Source organism: Balaenoptera acutorostrata, chromosome 14, assembly GCF_949987535.1.
Source record: "Balaenoptera acutorostrata chromosome 14, mBalAcu1.1, whole genome shotgun sequence".
In the NCBI taxonomy this organism is placed as follows: domain Eukaryota; kingdom Metazoa; phylum Chordata; class Mammalia; order Artiodactyla; family Balaenopteridae; genus Balaenoptera; species Balaenoptera acutorostrata.
This window is the reverse complement of record NC_080077.1, coordinates 72,535,048-72,542,578: the sequence shown is the minus strand read 5'-3', so window position 1 is coordinate 72,542,578 and position 7,531 is coordinate 72,535,048.

Genomic DNA, 7,531 nt, shown 5'->3' with positions numbered 1-7,531 from the left:
GGATAGAGACTGAGGGTGGCGGAGGGGGAAAGCTTTGGAGCCACAGAGGAGAGCGCAGCCACAGAGGTGCGGAGGGCAAAGCGGAGAGGTTCCCGCACAGAGGATCAGTGCCGCCCAGCACTCACCAGCCCGAGAGGCTTGTCTGCTCACCCGCCGGGGCGGGCGGGGCTGGGAGCTGAGGCTCGGCTTCGGTCGGAGCGCAGGGAGAGGACTGGGGCTGGCGGCGTGAACACAGCCTGAAGGGGCTAGCGCACCACAGCTAGCCGGGAGGGAGTCCGGGAAAAAGTCTGCAGCTGCCGAAGAGGCAAGAGACTTTTTCTTGCCTCTTTGTTTCGCTGCGCGCAAGGAGAGGGGATTCAGAGCGCCGCCTAAACGAACTCCAGAGAAGGGCGCGAGCCGCGGCGATCAGCGCGGACCCCAGAGACGGGCGTGAGACGCTGGGGCTGCTGCTGCCGCCTCCAAAAAGCCTGTGTGTGAGCACAGGTCACTCTCCACACCGCCCCTCCCGGTAGCCTGTGCAGCCCGCCACTGCCAGGGTCCCGGGATCCAGGGACAACATCCCCGGGAGAACGCACTGCGCGCCTCAGGCTGGTGCAACGTCACGTCGGCCTCAGCTGCCGCAGTCTCGCCCCGCCTCCTCTGTACCCCTCCCTCCCCGCGGCCTGGGTGAGCCAGAGCCCCCGAAGCAGCTGCTCCTTTAACCCCATCCTGTCTGGGCGGGGAACAGACGCCCTCAGGCGACCTACACGCAGAGGCGGGTCCAAATCCAAAGCTGAACCCCAGGAGCTGTGCGAACAGGGAAGAGAAGGGGAAATCTCTCCCAGCAGCCTCAGAAGCAGCGGATTAAATCTCCACAATCAACTTGATGTGCCCGCATCTGCTGAACACCTGAATAGACAACGAATCATCCCAAATTCAGGAGGTGGACTTTGGGAGCAGGAGATATTAATTTTTCCCCTTTTCCTTTTTTTGTGAGTGTATATGTATATGCTTCTGGGTGAGATTTTGTCTGTATAGCTTTGCTTTACAATAGCTTTATTTTACTTCACTATATTATAGCCTCTTTCTTTCTTTCTTTCTATTTTTTCTCCCTTTTACTCTGAGCCGTGTGGACAAAAGGCTCTTGGTGCTCCAGCCAGGCATCAGGGCCGTGCCTCTGAGGTGGGAGAGCCAACTTCAGAACACTGGTCCACAAGAGAACTCCCAGCTCCACGTAATACCAAACGGCAAAAATCCCCCAGAGATCTCCATCTCAACATCAAGACCCAGCTTCACTCAACGACCAGCAAGCTACAGTGCTGGACACCCTATGCCAAACAACTAGCTAGACAGGAACACAACCCCATCCATTAGCAGAGAGGCTGCCTAAAATCATAATAAGGCCACAGACACCCCAAAATACACAACCAGACGTGGACGTGCCCACCAGAAAGACAAGATCCAGCCTCATCCACCAGAACTCAGGCACTAGTTCTCTCCACCAGCAAGCCTACACAACCCACTGAACCAACCTTAGCCACTGGGGACAGATACCAAAAACAACGGGAACTACGAACCTGCAGCCTGTGAAAAGGAGGCCCCAAACACAGTAAGATAAGCAAAATGAGACGACAGAAAAACACACAGCAGATGAAGGAGCAGGGTCAAAACACACCAGACTTAACAAATGAAGAGGAAATAGGTAGTCTACCTGAAAAAGAATTCAGAATAATGATAGTAAGGATGATCCAAAATCTTGGAAATAGAATAGACAAAATGCAAGAAACATTTAACAAGGACGTAGAAGAACTAAAGAGGAACCAAGCAATGATGAAAAACACAATAAATGAAATTAAAAATACTCTAGATGGGATCAATAGTAGAATAACTGAGGCAGAAGAAAGGATAAGTGACCTGGAAGATAAAATGGTGGAAATAACTACTACAGAGCAGGATAAAGAAAAAAGAATGAAAAGAACTGAGGACAGTCTCAGGGACCTCTGGGACAACATTAAACGCACCAACATTCGAATTATAGGGGTCCCAGAAGAAGAAGAGAAAAAGAAAGGGACTGAGAAAATATTTGAAGAGATTATAGTTGAAAACTTCCCTAATATGGGAAAGGAAATAGTTAATCAAGTCCTGGAAGCACAGAGAGTCCCAAACAGGATAAACCCAAGGAGAAACACGCCAAGACACATATTAATCAAACTGTCAAAAATTAAATATAAGGAAAACATATTAAAGGCAGCAAGGGAAAAACAACAAATAACACACAAGGGAATCCCCATAAGGTTAACATCTGATCTATCAGCAGAAACTCTGCAAGCCAGAAGGGAGTGGCAGGATATACTTAAAGTGATGAAGGAGAAAAACCTACAACCAAGATTACTCTACCCAGCAAGGATCTCATTCAGATTCGATGGAGAAATTAAAACCTTTACAGACAAGCAAAAGCTGAGAGAGTTCAGCACCACCAAACTAGCTTTACAACAAATGTTAAAGGAACTTCTCTAGGCAAGAAACACAAGAGAAGGAAAACACCTACAATAACAAACCCAAAACATTTAAGAAAATGGGAATAGGAACATACATATCGATAATTACCTTGAATGTAAATGGATTAAATGCTCCCACCAAAAGACACAGGCTGGCTGAATGGATACAAAAACAAGACCCATATATATGCTGTCTACAAGAGACCCACTTCAGACCTAGAGACACATACAGACTGAAAGTGAGGGGATGGAAAAAGATATTCCATGCAAATGGAAATCAAAAGAAAGCTGGAGTAGCAATTCTCATATCAGACAAAATAGGCTTTAAAATAAAGACTATTACAAGAGACAAAGAAGGACACTATATAATGATCAAGGGATCGATCCAAGAGGAAGGTATAACAATTGTAAATATTTATGCACCCAACATAGGAGCACCTCAATACATAAGGCAAATACTAACAGCCATAAAAGGGGAAATCGACAGCAACACAATCATAGTAGGGGACTTTAACACCCCACTTTCACCAATGGACAGATCATCCAAAATGAAAATAAATAAGGAAACACAAGCTTTAAATGATACATTAACCAATATGGACTTAATTGATATTTATAGGACATTCCACCCCAAAACAACAGAATACACATTGTTCTCAAGTGCTCATGGAACATTCTCCAGGATAGATCATATCTTGGGTCACAAATCAAGCCTTGGTAAATTTAAGAAAATTGAAATCGTATCAAGTATCTTTTCCGACCACAACGCTATGAGACTAGATATCAATTACAGGAAAAGATCTGTAAAAAATACAAACACATGGAGGCTACACAATACATTACTTACTAACGAAGTGATTACTGAAGAAATCAAAGGGGAAGTCAAAAAATACCTAGAAACAAATGACAATGGAGATACGACGACCCAAAACCTATGGGACGCAGCAAAAGCAGTGCTAAGAGGGAAGTTTATAGCAATACAAGCCTACCTCAAGAAACAGGAAACATCTCGAATAAACAACCTAACCTTGCACCTAAAGCAATTAGAGAAAGAAGAACAAAAAAACCCCAAAGCCAGCAGAAGGAAAGAAATTATAATGATCAGGTCAGAAATAAATGAAAAAGAAATGAAGGAAACAATAGCAAAAATCAATGAAACTAAAAGCTGGTTCTTTGAGAAGATAAACAAAATTGATAAACCATTAGCCAGACTCATCAAGAGAAAAAGGGAGAAGACTCAGATCAATAGAATTAGAAATGAAAAAGGAGAAGTAACCACTGACACTGCAGAAATACAAAAGATCATGAGAGATTACTACAAGCAACTCTATGCCAATAAAATGGACAACCTGGAAGAAATGGACAGATTCTTCGAAATGCACAAACTGCCGAGACTGAACCAGGAAGAAATAGAAAATATGAACAGACCAATCACAAGCACTGAAATTGAAACTGTGATTAAAAACCTTCCAACAAACAAAAGCCCAGGACCAGATGGCTTCACAGGTGAATTCTATCAAACATTTAGAGAAGAGCTAACACCTATCCTTCTCAAACTCTTCCAAAATATTGCAGAGGGAGGAACACTCCCAAACTCATTCTACGAGGCCACCATCACCCTGATACCAAAACCATACAAAGATGTCACAAAGAAAGAAAACTACAGGCCAATATCACTGATGAACATAGATGTAAAAATCCTCAACAAAATACTAGCAAACAGAATCCAACAGCACATTAAAAGGATCATACACCATGATCAAGTGGGGTTTATCCCAGGAATGCAAGGATTCTTCAATATACGCAAATCAATCAATGTAATACACCATATTAACAAATTGAAGGAGAAAAACCATATGATCATCTCAATAGATGCAGAGAAAGCTTTCAACAAAATTCAACACCCATTTATGATAAAAGCCCTGCAGAAAGTAGGCATAGAGGGAACTTTCCTCAACATATTAAAGGCCATATATGACAAACCCACAGCCAACATTGTCCTCAATGGTGAAAAACTGAAACCATTTCCACTAAGATCAGGAACAAGACAAGGTTGCCCACTCTCACCACTATTATTCAACATAATTTTGGAAGTGTTAGCCACAGCAATCAGAGAAGACAAAGAAATAAAAGGAATCCAAATCGGAAAAGAAGAAGTAAAGCTGTCACTATTTGCAGATGACATGATACTATACATAGAGAATCCTAAAGATGCTACCAGAAAACTCCTAGAGCTAATCAATGAATTTGGTAAAGTAGCAGGATACAAAATTAATGCACAGAAATCTCTTGCATTTCTATACACTAATGACGAAAAATCTGAAAGTGAAATTAAGAAAACACTCCCATTTACCATTGCAACAAAAAGAATAAAATATCTAGGAATAAACCTACCTAAGGAGACAAAAGACCTGTATGCAGAAAATTATAAGACACTGATGAAAGAAATTAAAGATGATACAAATAGATGGAGAGATATACCATGTTCCTGGATTGGAAGAATCAACATTGTGAAAATGACTCTACTACCCAAAGCAATCTACAGATTCAATGCAATCCCTATCAAACTACCACTGGCATTTTTCACAGAACTAGAACAAGAAGTTTTACAATTTGTATGGAAACACAAAAGACCCCGAATAACCAAAGCAATCTTGAGAAAGAAAGACGGAGCTGGAACAATCAGGCTCCCTGACTTCAGACTATATTACAAAGCTTCAGTAATCAAGACAGTTTGGTACTGGCACAAAAACAGAAATATAGATCAATGGAACAGGATAGAAAGCCCAGAGATAAACCCACACACATATGGTCACCTTATCGTTGATAAAGGAGGCAAGCATATACAGCGGAGAAAAGACAGCCTCTTCAATAAGTGGTGCTGGGAAAATTGGACAGGAACATGTAAAAGTATGAAATTAGAACACTCCCTGACACCATGCACAAAAATAAACTCAAAATGGATTAAAGACCTAAGTGTAAGGCCAGACACTATCAAACTCTTAGAGGAAAACATAGGCAGAACACTCTATGACATACAACACAGCAAGATTCTTTTTGACCCAGCTCCCAGAGAAATGGAAATAAGAACACAAATAAACAAATGGGACCTAATGAAACTTAAAAGCTTTTGCACAGCAAAGGAAACCATAAACAAGACCAAAAGACAACCCTCAGAATGGGAGAAAATATTTGCAAATGAAGCAACTGACAAAGGATTAATCTCCAAGATTTATAAGCAGCTCATGCAGCTCAATAACAAAAAAACGAACAACCCAATCCAAAAATGGGCAGAAGATCTAAATAGACATTTCTCCAAAGAAGATATACAGATGGCCTACAGACACATGAAAGAATGCTCAACATCATTAATCATCAGAGAAATGCAAATCAAAACTACAATGAGATATCATCTCACACCAGTCAGAATGGCCATCATCAAAAAATCTAGAAACAATAAATGCTGGAGAGGGTGTGGAGGAAAGGGAACCCTCTTGCACTGTTGGTGGGAATGTAAATTGATACAGCCACTATGGAGAACAGTATGGAGGTTCCTTAAAAAACTAAAAATAGAACTACCATACGACCCAGCAATCCCACTACTGGGCATATACCCTGAGAAATCCATAGGTCAAAAAGAGTCATGTACCAAAATGTTCATTGCAGCACTACTTACAATAGCCAGGACATGGAAGCAACCTAAATGTCCATCGATAGATGAATGGATAAAGAAGATGTGGCACATATATACAATGGAATATTACTCAGCCATAAAAAGAAATGAAATGGAGGTATTTGTAATGAGGTGGATGGAGTTAGAGTCTGTCATACAGAGTGAAGTAAGTCAGAAAGAGAAAAACAAATACAGTATGCTAACACATATATACGGAATCTAAGGGGAAAAAAAAAAAAGGCCATGAAGAACCTAGTGGCAAGACGGGAATAAAGACACAGACCTACTAGAGAATGGACTTGAGGATATGGGGAGGGGGTGGTGTGAGATGTGACAGGGTAAGAGAGTGTCATGGACATATATACACTACCAAATGTAAAATAGATAACTAGTGGGAAGCAGCCGCATAGCACAGGGAGATCAGCTCGGTGCTCTGTGACCACCTAGAGGGGTGGGATGGGGAGGGTGGGAGGGAGGGAGATGCAAGAGGGAAGAGAATTGGGAACATATTGTATATGTATAACTGATTCACTTTGTTATAAAGCAGAAGCTAACACACCATTTTAAGGCAATTATACTTCAATAAAGATGTTTAAAAAAAAAAAGTAGGCATAGAGGGAACCTAACTCAACATAATAAAGGCCATATATGACAAACCCACAGCCAACATCATTCTCAATGGTGAAAAACTGAAAACATTTCCTCTAAGATCAGGAACAAGACAAGGTTGCTCACTCTCACCACTATAATTCCACATAGTTTTGGAAGTTCTAGCCTCAGCAATCAGAGAAGAAAAAGAAATAAAACGAATCCAAATCAGAAAAGAAGACGTAAAGCTGTCACTGTTTGCAGATGACATACTATACATAGGGAATCCTAAAGATGTTACCAGAAAACTACTGGAGCTAATCAGTGAATTTGGTAAAGTAGCAGGATACAAAATTAATGCACAGAAATCTCTTGCATTCTTATACAATAGTGAAGAAAAATTTGAAAGAGAAATTAAGGAAACACTTCCATTTACCACTGCAACAAAAAGAATAAAATACCTTGGAATAAACCTACCTGAGGAGACAAAAGACCTGTGTGCAGAAAACTATAAGACACTGATGAAAGAAATTAAAGATGATACAAACAGATGGAGAGATATACCATGTTCTTGGATTGGAAGAATCAACATTGTGAAAATGACTATACTACCCAAAGCAATCTACAGATTCAATGCAATCCCTATCAATCTATCAACAGCATTTTTCACAGAACTAGAACAAAAAATTTCACAATTTGTATGGAAACACAAAAGACTCAGAATAGCCGAAGCAAACTTGAGAAAGAAATATGGAGCTGGAGGAATCAGGCTCCCTGACTTCAGACTATACTA